Source organism: Rattus norvegicus, chromosome 20 (genome assembly GCF_021556685.1).
Source record: "Rattus norvegicus strain SHRSP/BbbUtx chromosome 20, alternate assembly SHRSP_T2T, whole genome shotgun sequence".
Classification (NCBI taxonomy): Eukaryota; Metazoa; Chordata; class Mammalia; order Rodentia; family Muridae; genus Rattus; species Rattus norvegicus.
Window position 1 is genome coordinate 57,731,428 of NC_141553.1, and position 19,051 is coordinate 57,750,478.

Below are 19,051 nucleotides of genomic sequence, written 5' to 3' on the forward strand. Positions count from 1 at the left end.
GGAAAGAAGGAAAAATAGAATATGGATTTACAGACAGAAAAAAACAACAACATAAACAAAGAATAGAAAAACAGAAAGACCCTGAAGAAGAGAACAACAGATTCCTGTTCATATTGTTTATGCTACTATTTGTACGAAAGAATAAACAAATAAGCAATGACAACAAAATCCTTAAGGAAAAAATGGGGGAGGGGAAGAAAGACAGAGAATTACTTTGCAATCAGCACCAGGCTTCTTCTCATCCTAACTTCACCCCCAAACCACCAGAACTAGCTCTGTTCCTGTGTGTGTGGCAACATCCCACTTTTATGCACTGTGGAGGATATAACCTTAGAGCCCAGCTCAGCCTCCTGACCCAATACCACATAAAATCCCAATTCCTGCTTTTCTTTGCTTTTATTGTCATTTGTTTGCTAATCCCAGGCAAATTGATTGCTTTAGTTTTAATTCTTACTATTTTTAATTGTGTACATGTATGTGTGTGTATGCTCACTCTTACTCAAGTGCAGGTCCTCAGAGAGGCCAGAGGCTTTCCTGGAGTAGGCAGGCATGACAGATAGATAGATAGATAGATAGATAGATAGATAGATAGATAGATAGATAGATAGATAGATAGATAGATATAACAGATAGATAGATAGATAGATAGATATAACAGATAGATAGATAGATAGACAGACAGACAGACAGACAGACAGACAGACAGACAGATACCTTGGAGTAACAATGGATAGAAGTGCTGGGAATCTGAATTATGAGGGAAGAGAGAAGCCCTGGCCTAGGTGGCTGCCTGAAGCCTTCCTCTCAGTACTGCACCATGAACTGTGGATGTTAGCCATGTCACCAGTAATCCCACCACTCAGGTTCACGAAAGATGAAAATAAGTCACACTCCTAACCCCTAACCCTATCTCCAGGAGTTGTAATTTTTCATGTCTTTTTTTCCAGCAGCATGATAGCTAATGAAGGGCACCTGCAAACTGTGGCAGAATGCCCATCTATATGTACAAATAATGGGGCTCACTGTCTTTTGATTTGTTTGATTCTTTAATATCCGTGTGTGTGTGTCTGTGTGTGTGTGTGTGTGTGTGTGTGTGTGTGTGTGTGTGTGTGTATGCATATGATGGAGGTACGGTAGGTAGGCGGCATCCAAACTCTGTGTGAGTATCATTGCAGCAAAGGCAGCTCTATGTCATTCAGTTGTCATTATTTGCTTATTGTATTGTGTATGCATGCATGCATGTATATATGTATGTGTGTATGCATGTACATAGTTACCGTTGAGGCTTGCTCCTTTAAATAAAATTATACCCATTTTGGATTCAGTCTCCATTTTGTTCATAAGGTGAAATTAAGTTCAAGTTCTCAGACTCCATTTCCCAGAAGTAATTATCCACAGCTGACAGTGAAGAGTATTACTTCAGTTACACTGAATAACCAGTAAACCAGTAAAGTTATGGCTGAATCACCCTTGGTCGGTTATCTCAATGCACTAAAGTTCCTCTGTTCGCCATCCATCCACCAGCCCCTGTTCTTCACTCAGTGCCATACATCTGAAAGGTTGGCTGATAATACTTCGCCTAGTAGGCCAACTGCTCCCTTCTTGCCTGTTGCCTTCTAAACTTCGAACTTTTTTTTCTAAAATGTTTGCTCTGAGAAATGTTTGATGTCAGAATTTCAGATGCAATTCAGGACTACGTCCCTGGTCTGACCTGTATTAAGCCTTCAATAAGCTAATCTTGCTTAACTGAGATCGGGTTTACATGGTTGATGTGGCCCCAACACTTACTTTCCACTTACTTAGGTTTTATTTATTGAGAAAAACTTGAAACAATTCAGCAGGAGACAGGAGGACTGGTGTCCACTGAATTCTCCCTATTCTCCAAGCATCATCTATGGGTAAAGTTGTTAATTATTTTTTGAAACACTGGAATTCCCTCAGAGGACACTTGGAAATTAGAAACTTAAGAAATTAGAACACGCATGTTCTGTAGTCTGACTATGGAAGGGCGATTGAGGAAAGGTATAGCAGTGGACACTAAGGAATACTTTAAGGGACCAGATGACTTATTAGACTAGTAGTTATATTGCTGAAGATATAGATACAGATAGTAAGGAGTCTGACTCCATCCTTGCCTGCTAAAAGTAATGGCAGTGGCCATGGATCAAGAGCACAAGAAATTCAGAATCCCAGTGCAAACCAAAACAATTTCTTTTAATGAGAATAACTAAAATCCAAAACAAAATTTCAGAACATGGGAATCAGATGCAAGTCCAACAGGCAGATGAACAGCATCCACAACTCCAATTTCTGTAGATATGACCACCTTGTCTGGGTTCTGAATGCATCAGTCATGTACAGAGTTCAAGACAGAAAAGTACTCAAAAAATATACTTGTGCCTTACATTCTAGGTTATCCTGGAAGATATCTATGGTGAAAGTATTCCATGGCCCCTATATACTTACACCCTGAGAGCCCTGCTTACTCCTTCCATGAGCCTTGAGTTGACCTTGAAGGTCTGGATAGAACCAGATGCTGCTGAACGCCTTCTCCAAATGACTGTTCCTTGACATCCTTTGATGGCGTCTGTTGATAACATTGACCTAAAAAGCAAAGCAGCTCTCACTGTGACTGCTTAGTCCCACCTCTTTTCTCAAATATCTTTGTTTGTTGACTACTTGGAGATCGGTATAAATGCATATGCCTCGACATAAGACAATAACTTGCAGGAGTTGATTTTTCCACCATGTGGGGCCCAGAGACTGAACTCGGGTATGCAGGTTTGTCAACAAATAACTTTATTCTCTGAGTCATCTCACCAGACTTTTTTAAAAAGTAGCATAAAGTCGGCTACTTTGACTTTCAAAATAGTGTCTGTAAAAATTAGCCTTGCATTTTAATATTATTGCTTTTATTATTTTGTCTTTTTCTTCTATTGAAGATTTTTTTATTATATGTATGAGTGGTCTATCTGCATGTACACCTGCATGCCAGAAGAGTGCTTTGGGCTTCTTGGAATTGAACTCAAGGTCTGGGGAAGAAGAATAGTCAATACTTAACTACTGAGCCATCTCTCTAACCCCATTACTTCTGTTCTTATATGCCTTGTTGCTCCAGTTTATTTTCTAATGAATGTTCTCTTGGCATAATAAAGGTGATCTTCCAATCTGCACCCAGAAGGGACACACATCTCCAATGACATGTTCATCTTGGGTATCAATTACTGAAAATCAGAGTTCGGAACAGAAGGTTTCTTTCTGTTTGTAGTTATCCTGGAACTATTTATATAAACCAGAACCTTCTGCTCCCTGATATTTACTTATCTCTGTCCTCCTTCTTGAGTTCTTGGACTACTAGTGGGCCACCACCATGACAATAAGTTTCTTCTTGGTGTCCTACAACCACAAACAATTAAGTTCCTATTAGTGCATATCGCATTAGCTTAGATGATTCAAGACATCTGACTTGGCTTCTAGACTAAGAACCTGTAGCTGGGTATGTAGAAGCAGTGTTCCATTGGGCCAGACAGAAGAGCCTAACCTGAGTTTCCCTATGGCATTCAGTGCCCTGGATTCCCTAACAGTTTCATGTGTTTGAAAGTCCTTTGGAGTTTTGGCAGGCTGAAAGATAAGCAGGAGACCCACTAAAGATCAATTGTCCCTTTCCTTTCAAACTGAAATTAGATTTCTTTTTGAGAGAGGATAGGTGCCTGTGGTGTGGGTGACTCAGGTCTCCTCCAACTTTTGGACTTGGAGCCCACCAAGTCAACTATGGGAGAAGGCACAGCTCAGGTGCAATAATACTTACTTCCACGAGGTGGCACCCCACACCTTGTATCCACATTCTTCAGGACAAGCACCTGATGATGTTTGTCCAGGAGAGGTCACATCCACACCACCCTTCTGTTTCCCTTTTTGTTGAGTGGGACCACTGAGTCCTACTAAGTGGAGATCACCCTTATAGACAGCACAGAGCTTTGGTCAGAATGCAGAAATGTGATGTTTTAAGTCCTGTCACTCGTATGAATTTCAAGTTGACATTGTGCTCTATTCTATCATATATGCTTTTGTTGATACTAATATAAAGGTTTACGAATTAAAAAGGCAGAGGTAAATCATTTTATCTACAGAGAGTATGATAACATTTATGAAAACCCCAAGGATATCAGTGAAAAAGCTATGGCCACAAATGATCTTGTTAACGTCAGCACTCATCTTTTCTACAGTAAAATTTCGATTTTTCAGAGCCTTTTCTATTCCTTGGTTTTTTTGAGGTTTTAGTTGTAACAAAACTCTTCATAGCTGAAATGAGAACAGCAAGCAGCTCTTTGACACTGTTGACTGCATCACTCGGTATTCCCGGTGAGTCAATGCCTGCTGTCTCTCAACAGTCATTTTGGCCATCTTAGTCATTCCTGGCCCACGATTTTTTGTGTAAGTGACCAAGTCTTCCACAGTCTCCACTACCTCTACCACTGTAAGGTATTCCAAAATTCTTTTGCAAATTCTAATAATCTTAGGAACCTCAGCCTCATCAAAGGTAAACAGTAGGTCAGATGAGCTAGAAAAGAAGCCCCTAGAACTGTGGATGAGATAATCCTGTGCAGGAACAGAGTGTGGGTCTGACTGATGCATCTGAGCTGCCTGGACAAGCTTGGTGCAAGCATTCTCAACTTTAACAAATGCTGGCGGCACATCTCTCTTCAAAATCTCATCTTCAGTGGTCTGAACAGATTCTTTTCCAACCTGCATGAGGTTGCTGACGATGCCTGCATGGTGATGGTCATTTGTAGGGCTGGGAGCCAGGACTGGCCCATTTTTCTTAATATTCCCTTTTTTTTGGATTCTGAGTCATGGTCTACAGGAAAGAAATGACACAAACTGATCAATGCATCACCTTCTGAGTTCTTTGTCTTGTCTTTGTTGTTGTTGTTATTGTTGTCTTTGTTGTTGTTGTCTTTGTTGTTGTTGTTGTCTTTGTTGTTGTTGTCTTTGTTGTTGTTGTTGTCTTTGTTTTTGTTGTTGTTGTTGTCTTTGTTGTTGTTGTTGTCTTTGTTGTTGTTGTTGTTCTCTATGCTTGCTCTCCTCTAGATGACAGTTATTTAAATCCAGTTTACGTGCAAAGAATTGTAAGCAGGCTCTTTTATCTAAAGAGTACCCTTGAAATAAAATGAGAGTCAAAATAAGAACTTGTTTTGACTTATAATATGTGGAAAATATATGTGTATGTTTGTAGACAGAAAAGAGAGCATGAGAACACAGAGAACCTAAGGAAGAGCAACTGATGCCCATTTTTATTGTTTAAGCTACTATTTGTTTGGGGGTAGAGTGTCCTTCCTACTTTGCTCTAACATGGACTAGAGGTTCCTTAAGCTTATCTCACAAAACGGTTCATTTTTTTAGATGGATTCCAGAAAGAAGGAAAGAAGGAAAGAAGGAAAGAAGGAAAGAAAGAAAGAAAGAAAGAAAGAAAGAAAGAAAGAAAGTCTAATTAGTTGTAATATCATGATTAAATTAGAGCTGTTCTGTGAATGAGAGGAAAAAATCTATTAAATGAGTAATGCAGGGATTAGAGATGAGCACCACCACAACCAGCTTAAAAAAAAAGAAAAAAGAAAAGAATAATATTTTCTATATTTGCAAGCAATCCTAATTTGTTATAATGTCCCCTTTGTGTACTTGAATTCAACTTTGCTTTATTATGGAAATTTTACAGAGTACTATCTTCAAAAAGTACTGGACAACCTCTTTGTGTGCAGGCAACTGTCGCCTGCTTTAATTTTTTTTTTCATAACACAGGACCTGCGACAGGTATAAACACAGCTCTAAGGAGAAAATGGAGGAAATTCTGAAATCCCAAGCACAGAAGTCAGCTCCAGTTGACAACCACAAGTAAAGGCAATATTGCTTTTCTCTAATGAAGTCTCAACTGGGGAAATAATGGCCGGCCTGGGTTGATTTCCGTGGGAAGGGAACATCTAGGGAGAGCTTAGAGATCGGAAACTATGATCAGAATCTAGTGTAAAAAAATACAATTTCTATTATTTAAAAAAGCCCCCCTCCTCCCTCCAAAAAATAGCAAAACATTATTGATTCTAACTGTTCCTTTTCTGTATATCAGACCGCTCCCAAACTTCTAGGTACTGTGAAATTCTATCCCAGTTGGACTATCAAAGATAAAAAAAGGGGAGCCACCTACATGGTTACAGGAATCCATCATCAATACTAGGTATACTTTCCAATATGTGTAGCTGTTCCTAGGCTGTTCCCAATACTGAGTCCTTTATGACTCAGGTAAACTTGGTTGGTAATTCTTAGAAATGTATGGGTCCTGTAGGGTGTGTGTGCTTTATTAAAAACCAAAGCTATGGTTGTTGTAAAAGAAATTAAAACGAGGGTATAGACATGACAAGAATTTAAGATGCTTGATTTTTGTGCAAGCTTTATTTACCTAAACATTCGGCATTAATTAAAAATAAAAAATCATGTGAATATTGTCCAGATTCAGCCTTGAAATTGCTGAGCTGTCAAGAGGCTGAGTGAGAGTGAGTGAAGTCCTTTTTCCGTTAGCGTGTGTTATCAACCCCATTAAAATTTCCTGAGACCTAGGTATGAGTGTATTGTTTTGTTTAGTTGGTTGACTCCAGGCAGGGACATCCTGAGTTGGAGCAATGGGGAGTGTGTCTGTGTCACAATACAAAGACCTCAAAGGACAGTGGGTTGTCAGACGTTCACACGGAAATCATGACTAATTTCATGCAGAAAACTTGGCACTGGAGAGTCATGGCTTACAGCACTGGTTTCTTCCCGTGGCCTCTGTGGGCACTTGGCATACTAAAATAATTCAGAGACAGACACAGGCCTTCAGACCCAACTCTTCTCAGTGGTGAGGGTGCTGGAGAAGCGAGCAGAGCTCTCGAGGGAGAATTTAGCTAGCTTGAAAAAAATAACTGGAAACTATATTCATTCATTTTCTTTATTTTATTATTGAGTGTACAGTTTTAGAGTGTACATTGGTAGTGGACTGGTTGGTACTTAGGGTAATATGTAGGTCAAGAAGAAGGGGCACCTTTCTTTGCTGGGATCATCCTTGCTCTGGGAGGAAGGGCAGTGAGTCCAGATGGGCTGGTATGTAGTCCTGGTGCTTTACCAAAAACACTTTGATTTTGGCTTCCCTTCTGATTTCCCAGGGCAACCTGGAAACCATGCAGGAAAGAAATGGAAATCATGTTAAACAAGTGAGCAAGCAGGAGAAAACAAAACTAAAATCTGTCCATTAAGTTGGGCCTAACAAAGCAAGCTCACAGTCCACAAAGTCTGATAGTCTGAGACTCATCCCTGGCTGGAAGAAGTGAAGTGAGTGTAGTACACACACAGACACACACACACACACACACACACACACACACACACACGCAGTCTATCATTTCAGAGTGCACACACACATAGCCACCAATGTTCACATCACTTGGCCACAGCCTCTAGCAACTTCCTTTGTTCCAGATTACAGGGTCGGTTATGGTGGCTCAAGCCTTTAGTTCCAAAATCAGATCTCTGGCTTTAAGGCCTTATGGTCTATGGAGTAATAATAAGTAGAAAGAGAAAATAAATTGAATATTGCTTTGTTAGAACAGTTATAAATTTTAAGGAACATTATGGCTTGATATTCAAATGCTCTGGTTCAGTAGCACCTTCCTCCCAGTTCTCAGCCAATGTTTCTCAATGCCTGCCTGCCTCCTCCTCCATGATGCACCCCATCTGAGGGTGTGTGTGTGTGTGTGAGAGAGAGAGAGAGAGAGAGAGAGAGAGAGAGAGAGAGAGAGAGTCCATAGCACAACCATCACTGGAGGATTAAATAAAGACAAGACAGGAAGGCCAGAGGGATCTGTTGACCTAGCCACATATTTTATTTCTTCACTTTATAGGAATAAAAAGTAACAAAACACTGCTGCTGTTTCCACAACCACCACCACGACCACTACTAACAACAATAACAACGACACCTCTATTACCTCCACCACCTCCACAATGGACCAGTGCTAGAGCAGACAACTCCCTGACTGGGAAGAAGGAGAAAACTGTGTGATCCGCCCACCATGCTCAGGCTGACCAAGACCTGGCTAACTGTGTGGTATGGGTGGTTTCAACAATGCTCCTGGAGGGAGAGGGGGGACATTCCAGGGGGAGTAACGAAGAGAACCAAGGAAGGGAAAAGAATGGCATTGGCAAGTGTCAACCTCCAAGAGCCCCAAAGGCTAGGGGTGACAAGCATTCCCTTGTTCACCACCAGTCATACAAATGAGCAAAGACTCCCCTGTCACAGACAGATGGCCACGCCTCTCTCTCCTCTGTGTTCTCCATGCATGCTGTGATGGCTGCAGCACTCCGGTGTCCCTCCTTCTCAAGGACAAACCAGGCAACCGATCAGCCTTTGGTGACTCCCCCCAGGCAGCCCAGAACGCCTCTGAAGAACCTCACCCAGGACACAGCCTAACACATCCCCATGTTCCATCAAGGTTTGATGCATTCCCAGAAGGCATGGACAGGCATCCAGAGGCAGGCAGCTCAGGAAGCAGAGGTGAAATAGATGTGAATGATTGTGAGCAGGATAAAGCAGAGAAGCAGGAAGACACTGGGAGAGCAGGAGGAGGAAAAAGGCTCCACCCATGTCTGCAGTTCAGGAGAAGAAAGGCCTAGGACAGGCCCTGCTAGTAAACTTCCATGTGCAGGAAACCCCTACAGTTGCACACATATGAGGGACTGATCAATGGGAGAGCTACACTGAGACAGTCATAGCCCCAGGAGGAACCTGGGGCCACAAGTGTGTTCGAAGTGACGAAAAATGTGTCCTGCAAGTCACACTCATTCTTGCAGCTAACTGCATTCTTAACCAATGCACAAGCCATAAGGATCTTTAGGTTGGGAGCGAGATGGAGGCAGGCAGGACCTCACCCTGGAACTCTTACCTCAAGTGCTAATGATGACCCAGTTCCCTGTCTGTCCTCTGGAGGGAGAGGATATAGAGAGAGTTTGCCTCAAGCTTCCCTGCACAAAAGATCAACAAAAAAGAAAACATAAAATGGCTCAGGAGCAAGAAAACAGTTTTACTGACACAGAGCTCCACAGCCAGCACCAGCAGATCACAGAAAGCATGCAAGGCAGGCACATGTGGCAAGGGCACCAAGAGGGAGGCTCCCAACCCAGACCACAGCCTCAGATGCAGCACTGGACTTGAGTCTGAGGGAACTGGACTGGGAGGAAGCCAGAGCCCTCCCCTCTACCCCTCTGGTAGAAATGCTGGTGCTCCCTGGGTCTTTAACCTCCCTGTGGAAATGTGACGCCAAGGTACACGAATAGGGGCAGGGTGCACACACGAGGTCAGATGCGTGGTGTCATGGGATGGACTGGATAACACACTGCACCAACCCACATGCTCTGCCACCGTAACCCAGAGCTGAGGTGGAGGTGGGGAAAAACCACTAGCACACACCGGCCAGAAAACAGGAAGGTCCGTGTGCCACCCAGTGAGGTAAGACAAGTAGAGAAGCTGGACCGGTAAGATTCAGACATCAACAAGCTGCGGTGACAGGAGGCGGTGGCAAAGATGGCAGATAACGAAGAACAGAGGTGAACAGGACACTGCCCCAAAACACACTGCCTGCCCCACACACCCTGTGTCACCAGAGCAGGTGGACTGCTATGGGTGCCCGGATGGACCAGACCAGACCAGACCAGGCCTACTTTGCTGCCCTGAATGCCAATGCTCACATGACATTCCTGGGCATGCCTCCCAGCAATGGGAGAAGAGCAAACTCAGGACTGCTGGCGGCAGACCTGGGAATGACAATTGATGCCTGCTGTCTCTCATTTAGGATCCTACCCCAGGTTCACAAACATAAACATGTAACAAATTTCACTTCCTCCAGATAGTCAAATTCTACCCTCTTCTCCCTGCTCCGACAGGGCCGTGGGCTGACCCGGGAGGGGCCGATCTGAGGGCCTCACTAAACCATCCAATCGAAAGGGCAGGGACTTAATCAATGCAAGCTTACGACCCGCACTTACTGGGGAATTATTGGGGAATAATTGCAATCCCCGATCCCCATCAGATCCCCATCACGAATGAGGTTCAATGGGTTACCCGCGCCGGCGTAGGGAAGGCACACGCTGAGCCAGTCAGTGTAGTGCGCCTGCAGCCCCAGACACCTAAGGGCGTCACAAACCTGTTATTGCTCAATCTCGGGTGGCTGGATGCCACTTGTCCCTCTAAGAAGTTGGGGGATGGGGGTTGCATAACTAGTTAGCATGCCAGAGTCTCGTTCGTTATCGGAATTAACCAGACAAATCGCTCCACCAACTAAGAACGGCCATGCACCACCACCCACGGAATCGAGAAAGATCTGTCAATCCTGTCCGTGTCCAGGCCGGATGAGGTTTCCCGTGTTGAGTCAAATTAAGCCGCAGGCTCCACTCCTGGTGGTTCCCTTCCGTCAATTCCTTTAAGTTTCAGCTTTGCAACCATACTCCCACCCCCCCCTCCCCGAACCCAAAGACTTTGGTTTCCCGGAAGCTGCCTGGCGGGTCATGGGAGTAATGCCGCCCCATCACCAGTCGGCATCGTTTACGGTCGGAACTATGATGGTATCTGATCATCTTCAAGCCTCCGACTTTCGTTCTTGATTAATGAAAACATTCCTGCCAAATGCTTTCGCTCCAAGAATTTCACCTCTAGCGGCGCAATACGAATGCCCCCAGCCGGCCCTCTTAATCATGGCCTCAGTTCCGAAAACCAACAAAATAGATCCGAGGTCCTATTCCATTATTCCTAGCTGCAGTATCCAGGCGGCTCGGGCCTGCTTTGAACACTCTTTTTTTTTTTTCCCAAAGTAAACGCTTCGGGCCCCAAGGGACACTCAGCTAAGAGCATCTGGGGCGCAGGACTGGGACGGGCTGTGACTCGCCTCGCTGCAGACTGCCCGCCCACTCCCAAGATCCAACTACGAGCTTTTTAACTGCAGCAACTTTAATATACGCTATTGGAGCTGGAATTACTGCAGCTGCTGGCACCAGACTTGCCCTCCAATGGATCCTCATTAAAGGATTTAAAGTGGACTCATCCCAATTACAGGGCCTTGAAAGAGTCCTGTATTGTTATTTTTCATCACTACCTCCCCAGGTTGGGGAGTGGGTAATTTGCATGCCTGCTGCCTTCCTTGGATGTGGTAGCCACTTCTCAGGCTCCCTCTCCAGAATCAAAAAACTCCATCGAAGTTCCTGGAAAGGCCACACCCACGAGAGAAATCAGTCCCGACCCCGAGGAGGGGAGGACTTCTGTTTTCTACCAGCCATAGGAGTGCAGCTGAGGAAGGGGTGAGGTGACACCACAGCCCGAGCATACAGCATGCACAACAGGCACCATAACCTCGATGTGGGAACTGCCAAAACCGGGATGAGAGCGGGAGGGATGCACAGATCAGACGTCACCTGGGGATGAGAGACAGGTGAACTGGGAGCCCATTGCCACCAGCGTTCACAATGAATGATCTTCGCAATGAATGTCCATTCCTGCTCTTGTTCAGCTAAGGCCACAACATGGATCCACCAAAAGCTAGAGCAGCCTATGCAATCTGAACAACAAGGGCGATCATAGGAGGACAAAACGTGCAAGCTGTGAAATGAAAGTGAGCATGGCGAGCGAGCACACCAAGAACAATGGAGAAAGCCGGACAAACTGCCAGGAGAAAAACTCACAGTGACATCAAGCAGGGGAGGTGGACCTTGCAGGACAAGCGTGGAGAACCATGCTGCTAATGCTGGCAAAAAGGCTTTAGGCACAAAGCCAGAAAACAACAACAGCAACAAAAACCCCAACCACTTCCCTGCTTACCTCCAAGAAAGCAACTCTGTGAGGTGGGCAAAGCAGTGCACTCGGGAGGCAGGTGGCAGAAAGACCAGGACACACCAAGCAGGGACTTGTACAGACTTGGGTACTCAACAACAAAACAAAACCACAAAGTCAGAAACTGATCACAGAGGAGCACCCCGCCCCTGGCTCCACAATTCCACCCAGTACAGGTGACAATGGCCGAGGAGAAAGCAGGTCCGAAAACAATAGACAGTCCCCAGTTGTCAGAAGCCACCCAGAGAGCGCACATGAAGTGAGAAGTATGTGGTGTGTGCAGGTGTAGTGTCTGGCACTCTGAGCCCCTAGGGCAGAAAACAGGTGGCCGGATAATCCAACAGCCTTAAGGTTCCTTTAATAACACCAACCACAGGACAGTGTGCCAGCACACACCTCCAGGTACAGATCGGACAGACTGCAAAGATCAAAACAATAACGGGACAGGGAGGAAATTCACAGGCCACATGGTAAACCTGGAAGTCATGCCTGGTACAGTGTCCCAAAAAAGTCCCCATGAACAGGAGAATGAACCTCCAAGGAAAAGTCAGTTGACCTCACAGCCATGAGATGTAGATAGACAGGGCCATGCTAGAATGTCCTCGCCACAGCATTATCTCAGTCTCAAAAATCTAGAGCCCTGGACCGAGGGACCAAAGGGCTCCTGGAAAAATTTTAAATAAAAAGACTCTGAAGCTCCGGAGAGACCAGGCTGGGCCCCAATGGCTTGGAAACCTGGGCCACATCATCCTCTTGGCCTCTGAAATCCAGAGCCCTGCCCTCCAGGGACAGGGAGAAAGGAGGGAAAAAGGGAAAAAATAAAATTCCCCGGGTGGGGCTTAATCCTTCAAGTTGACCTGATCCAGCGCCACCAACCCTGTAATTTGTCTCAATAGTGAGCACAGCAACTAACATTCCCCGCTTAGATCTCCCAGGACCACGTCTTAGAGAGAACGCACCCTCACGTGACACCATCTCCGGGACAAAGGAGGCGTTTGCTGGCTGGAAGGGACTCCAGACCTCTGGCCAGCTCAAGGAAGGGGCTTCCCGTCCTTGTCATCAACCGGGGAAACTTGTCACCGCTAGGTGTCACCCGACATCGGTCTCGATCAAGCAAACCAATGCAGACCACTCCTCACGCACGCACTCCGTCTCTCCGCAGGGTCCTCCCTAGCTCAGGGGGACGCTCACCCACGCACAGTGGTGCAGGTACCACTTCTCCCGAGTGGCACAAACGGTCCCTGCTCTCCCGCCCGAGCACAGTGAACGCGGGATGAACTCGGCCCGACCCCCTCAAGCACCCCAAAAAAGTAGGACGGCGCGGTGAAAACGGGCGACCTGTCTCTAAGGGGCAGGTTAGATGAAAGGTGGTGTGGTTATGAGCACTGACTGCTGTTCCAGAGGTCCTGAGTTCAATTCCCAGCAACCACATGGTGGCTCACAACCATCTGTAATGAGATCTGATGCCCTCTTCTGGTGTGTCTGCAGACAGAGACACTGTACATGAAATAAATTTAATAAATAAATCAGTTAGTGGGGCAATGAACAAGAAGAATTGGAGGAACGTGGTGTCAAAGTAGGGTGTGCCGGAGGGAGGGGGATGTCCATTCCAAATTATTCAGGTCTCATTTTCAAAAACACTTAGCCGCCTGGGGTTTGTTGTTACTTTCTGGGCTTTACTGACACTACTGATGCCTGGCCCACTTTTGGAAGATTGAACACAAGAGTTAGAGCAAATTAAAAGAGCAATGGAATGATTAAAATTCCCATTTGTATTTTATCTCCAGAAGTAAGTTTTTAATGGTGATTTGTTTTAAATGCTTTCACTTTGGCTAGGAAATAATTATTTTATTTTTCTAGAGGATAATCTGATCTTTCTCATTGTCTCCGAATGAAGCCTCCCATAGTGGGATTGGATCACATCTAACTGAATTATTGGGCATGGGAATTGTCAAACCGGTGGAACAATCTATTTGCACGTCAAGACTGCCAAGGACATCCCCCAGCGTTTCCTCTCGTTGTGCCCTTCCTCAGCATAGTTCACCATCTTTCAGGTCCTAATGCATGTGCATGTGCTCCACCTCCCTGGCATGGCCGAAGAAATGGGCCACTGCTGCACCCTCAGTGGACTGGAGAGAACTCAGGATCTTAGCCCGGCAAGCCCTTTTACCTTCATCGGGACACGATAATTTTTTAGAAAAACACCTGACTTGTGCACACCAACTTGGGGGAGTCCCACACAAGCCCCAGCCCAGGCTCTGCTTGCTCACCTTCGCCACTCCATGCCTGCCGCCAGAGTGCAGCCAACCATACCACACTGGAGGTAGAAGGGTTGGTGGAGGTGAGATGGGGAAAGGGAGAGGTGCACAAGGGAAGGAGTCTAGAGGAAGGGAGAGCAGGAAATACTGCCCAGACACTTTTGGACCATCCGGTCTCATGCTGGTATTTAGCCTTAGATGGAGTTCACCAGTGCTTAAGGCTGCATTTCCAAGCAATCCGACTCCTGGGAGATCCGGTCAGTGGACACTACTGCACTTGCACAATCCACTGGTCGGTGCCTTGATCAGAAGGACTTGAGCGACCCTTGAATGTCACGGGATTGGGGCTTCCATATGTGACATTTCTGGAGCCCTGTGGTGGGGATTTGGTACTGGGCTCTTCTCTGTTCACTCATCTTTACTGAGGGAATGTTGGTTAGTTTCTTTCTTCTGCTGACTAATATGATTAAATTCGGTGGGCTGTCACATCTGATCAGAGGTTGCAGTCCCAGAAGGGCACACTGCATAGTGAACATTGGGGGTGCAGGGTGGACATTTGGGTACATTGGTCTCCATGGAAGAGAGCGAAAGGAAAAAGTAGAGATCCCGTCCATCTGGAGCAAATGAGGTGAGAGGGCAACTGTGGATTGGTTTGGAATGCAGTGCCTCAGAGGGAGAGGTATTTTCCATCACCCACACGTCTGCCCTGGGATTCTAGGGACATTGCACACACCATGCACTTCACCAGGGCCAATGCACTCAGCCTTTCACGATTCACCCAGGAAACCCACGCATAGGAGGATGCACCACGGCATCCGACAGGCAGGTGTTGGCCTGGGCAACCCCCAGTCAGACCTGACAGAGAGCCCAAGAATGGGCCACCCACAGCACGAGCCTGGCCAACCTGCAGAGGACCAGCATGAATTGAGGAAGAAGGATGGAGGCAGCAGAGGTACAGAGGTTTTTAATGATTTCTTCTATTTCTTTTTGGGATATGGGCCTGTTTAGAAAGTTTACCTGCTCTAGAGTCTACTTTGGTGTATGATGTCTGTCTAGCAAACCATCCATTTCGTCTAGATTTCCCAGCTTGTTGAGTATAAGCTTTTGTAGTAGGATCTGATAATTTTTTTTAATTTCCTCTGTTTCTGTTCTTATATCTCCCTTTTTATTTCTGATTTTTATTAATTTGGGTATGGTCTTTGGGCCCTTTAATTTGGCTATGGGTTCATCTATCATGTTGACTCTTTCAAAGAACCAGCTTTTGGTTTTGCTGATTCTTTGTATTGTTCTCTTTGTTTCTATTTGGTTGATTTCAGCCCCAAATTTGACTATTTCCTGCCATCTGCTTCTCTTAGGTGAGTTTCCTTCTTTTTCTTCTAGAGCTATCAGGTGCTGTTAAGTTGTGAGATCTCTCCAGATTCTTTACCAGGGCACTTAGTGCTGTGACTTTTCCTCTTGGCACTGCTTTCACTGTGTCCCATAGGCATGGGTGTGATGTGTCAACATTTTCATCAAAGTCCAGGAAGTCTTTAATTTCTTTGTTTTCTCCCTCACCAAATTATCACTGAATGAGTTGTTCAGTCTCTAAATGTTTGTGGGTTTTCTGTTGCTCTTGCTGTTATTAAAGACCAGCCCTAGGCCATGGTGGTCTGATAGGATGCAAGGGATTATTTCAGCCTTCTTGTGAGGGTTGTTTTGTGATCAATTATTTGATCAATTTTGGAGAAGGTACCATGAGGTGCTGAGGAGGTGTATTCTTTTGTTTTAGGGTGAAATGTTCTATAGATATCTGTTAAATCCACTTGGTTCATAACCTGTATTTGTTTCACTGTGTCTCTGTTAAATTTCTGTTTCAATGACATGTCTGTCCATTGGTGAGAGTGGGACGTTGATGTCTCCCACTAATATTGTGTGGGGCTCAATGTGTTTTTGAGCTTTAGTGAAGTTTCTTTTATGAATTTGGGTGCCCTTGCATTTGGGGCGCAGCTGTTCAGAATTGAGACTTTCTTTTGGTAGACTTTTCCCTTTGATGAATATGAAGTGTCCTTCCTCATCATGTACGATAACTTGTGGCTGAGAGTTTATTTTACTGGATATTAGGATGGCGACTCTAGCTTTTTTCTTGGGACCATTTACTTGGAAGAGCTTTTCCCATCATTTTACTCTGAGATAGTGACTATCTGTGTAGTGAGGTATGTTTCTTGCATGCAGCTCAATGATGGATCTTGTTTGCATATCCAGTCAGCTTTTGCCTTTTTATACGTAAGTTCAGTCCATTAATGTTGATAGACATTAAAGACCGGTTACTGTTGGTTCCTGTTATATTTGCTTTTGTATGAAGCTTTATGTTCTCGTTATCCTGTCCTTTGGCTTTGTTGTGAGATGCTTAATACATTGCCTTCTCTTTGGTGTAGGTACCTTCCTTGTGTTGGAGATTTCCTTCTAGCATACTCTGCAGGGCTGTTTTGGTAGACAGATGCTGTTTGAATTTGGTTTTGTCCTGGAATATTTTGCTTTCTCCATCTATGTTGATAAAGAGTTTTGCTGGATATAGTAGCCTGGGCTGGCATTTGTGTTCTCTTAGAGTCGGCCTGACCTCTGACCAGGTTCTCTTGGCTTTCATAGTCTCTGTTGAGAAGTTTGGTGTAATTCTGGTATGTCTGTCTTTTTATGTTTCTTTTCCTTTGTAACTTTTAATACTCTTTCTTTATTCTGTATGTTTAGTGTTTTAACTATTATGTGACAGGAATATTTTCTTTTCTGGAACCATTTGTTTAATGTTTTGTAGGCCTCTTTAACCTTTGTGGCCATTTCTTTCTTTAGGTTGGAGAAGTTGTCTTCTATTATTTTGTTGAAGACATTTTCAGGTTCTTTGCTTCAATATATGAAAACCCACCAACATAATCATCCATGTGAACAAACACAAAGAAAAAAATCACATGATAATCTCCTTAGATGCAGAAAAAGCATTTGATGAAAATTCAACACTCCTTTGCGTTAACAGTATTGGAGAGATCAGGAATTCAAGTTCCATACCTAAACATAATAAAAGCAATTTACTGCAAATCAACAGCCAATATCAAATTAAATGGAGAGATACTTGAAGCAATCCTACTAAAATCTGACAAGGATACTCACTCTTCCATATCTAATCAGTATAGTACTCAAAGTGCTAGCTAGAACAAGACAACAAAAGATATCGAAGGGATACGAATTGGCAAAGAAATAAAGGTATCACTATTTGCAGATGACATGATAGTCATACATAAGCGACACCAAAAATTATACCAGAGAACTTCTTCAGCTGATAAACAACTTCAGCAAAGTGGCCCAATATAAAATTAATTCAAATAAATCACTAGCTTTCCTTTATAGAAATGATAAATAGGCTGAGAATGAAATTAGAGAAATGACTCCCCTCACAACAGCCACAGATAATATAAAATACCTTGGTGTAACTCTAACCAAACAAATGAATGATCTTTATGTTAAGAACTTCAAGTCTCTCAAGAAAGAAATCAAAGAAGATCTCAGAAAATGGAGAGATCTCCCATGCTCATGGATTGGCAGAATTAACATAGTAAAAATGGTCATTCTACCAAAAGCAATCTAGAGATTCATTGCAATCCCCATCAAATCCCAACAAAATTCTTCAAAGTCATGGAAAGAACAATTCTCAAATTTATCTGGAATTGTAAAAAACCCAGAATAGCAAAAACAACTCTTAACAATAAAAGAAAAGCAGGGGGGAATCACCATTCCTGACCTCAAGCTCTACTACAGAGCAATAGTGATAAAAACTGCATGGTATTGGTGCAAAGACAGGCAGGTGGATCCATGAAATAGATTTGAAAACCTAGAAATAAAACCACACACACGCACTTGATCTCTGACACAGAAGCCAAAAATATACAACGGGGGAAAAAAGCATCTTCAATAAATGGTATTTGTCTAACTGGCTGTCTCTGTGCAGAAAAATGAAAATAGACCCATATTTGTCACCTTGCACAAAGCTGAGGTCCAAGTGGATCAAGGACCTCAACAGAAAACCAGATACACTGAATCTAACAGAAGAGGAAGTGGGAAAGAGCCTTGAACTCATTGGCTCAGGGGAAATTTCACATACAGAACTCCAGGGGCTCTAAGATCAAGAACTGATGAATGGGACCTCATGAAACTGGAAAGCTTCTGTGGTCGCCTATGTTGTTGACGAGAGTTGTGTCTCCCAGCGCCGCACCATCACCGAGACTCCTCCCCGTCTATTGTGTGATGGCTCTGCCAGTGTCTGGTGTCGTGGGAGTATCCCGTGTCCCCGTTTTCCCTGTGTAAAACAAGAGTCTTTCCCTGAGATAGCCCAGGGCATCCTTAGCATAAGACATGGCTTCTGCCCCTATTTAAATTGCCCAGAGCGTAGCATGGGGTCCGGACCTAACCGCGCATCAGCCAGAGCTGAGTCCACGTTAAGGAGACTTTAAATCTTTAATCCGGTGGAGGGACTCCCCACCCCCACCCCCCGGGAAGCCATGTTAGTCCTCAGATGGATCTTCAGCCGTGCAGAGAAATCTCATCTCCGAGAAAAGCTGTGCTGACTCGTGTCGCCTCGCCGTCCATTGCCGAAACAAGAGAAAGAAGTGCGGCTTCTGCTCTCGGACCCGAGCACGAGGAACACACCTTATCCACTGTTGCTGGCCGTTATGGGGCAGGCTCTGAACGGCGGCCCCGGCAGCCTCTGCTCTGAGCTCTGCTTCCCCAGCCCCTGCTGTGGACCTTTCCGTTCCCTGCTAAGGGCGGAAGCCCCCGCACTGTGCTCCTCCTCCTCCCCGAGCTTCCTGTGGGCCGCGCATTGCATCCTGGGCAATTCAGTGAGTGCAGATGCACTCCAGGCGCGACCCCG

General features: G+C 44.7%; 2 long non-coding RNA genes and 2 pseudogenes across 3 annotated transcripts; all 4 read right to left on the minus strand.

Annotated features, from left to right (window-relative positions):
- Positions 1 to 4,047: 4,047 nt before the first annotated feature.
- On the minus strand, positions 4,048 to 4,848 carry LOC147998757 (vinculin pseudogene; annotated as a pseudogene).
- A 2,114-nt stretch (positions 4,849 to 6,962) lies between these two features.
- Positions 6,963 to 11,990, minus strand: LOC102556677 (uncharacterized). Of its 2 annotated transcripts, none has more exons than XR_015645978.1 (3): positions 11,888 to 11,990; positions 8,967 to 9,045; positions 6,963 to 7,196 (listed from the first exon to the last, which is right to left on the minus strand). It is a non-coding gene; the product is annotated as an uncharacterized LOC102556677 (long non-coding RNA). The 2 variants fall into 2 exon arrangements; XR_015645979.1 differs by lacking the exon at positions 11,888 to 11,990 and adding an exon at positions 10,224 to 11,093 and having other exon boundaries at positions 6,990 to 7,196.
- LOC147998758 (5.8S ribosomal RNA) lies at positions 8,777 to 8,921 on the minus strand (annotated as a pseudogene).
- A 3,116-nt stretch (positions 11,991 to 15,106) lies between the features above and the next one.
- Positions 15,107 to 18,920, minus strand: LOC147998759 (uncharacterized). The gene is made up of 2 exons (XR_015645980.1): positions 18,284 to 18,920; positions 15,107 to 17,193 (listed from the first exon to the last, which is right to left on the minus strand). It is a non-coding gene; the product is annotated as an uncharacterized LOC147998759 (long non-coding RNA).
- Positions 18,921 to 19,051: the final 131 nt, after the last annotated feature.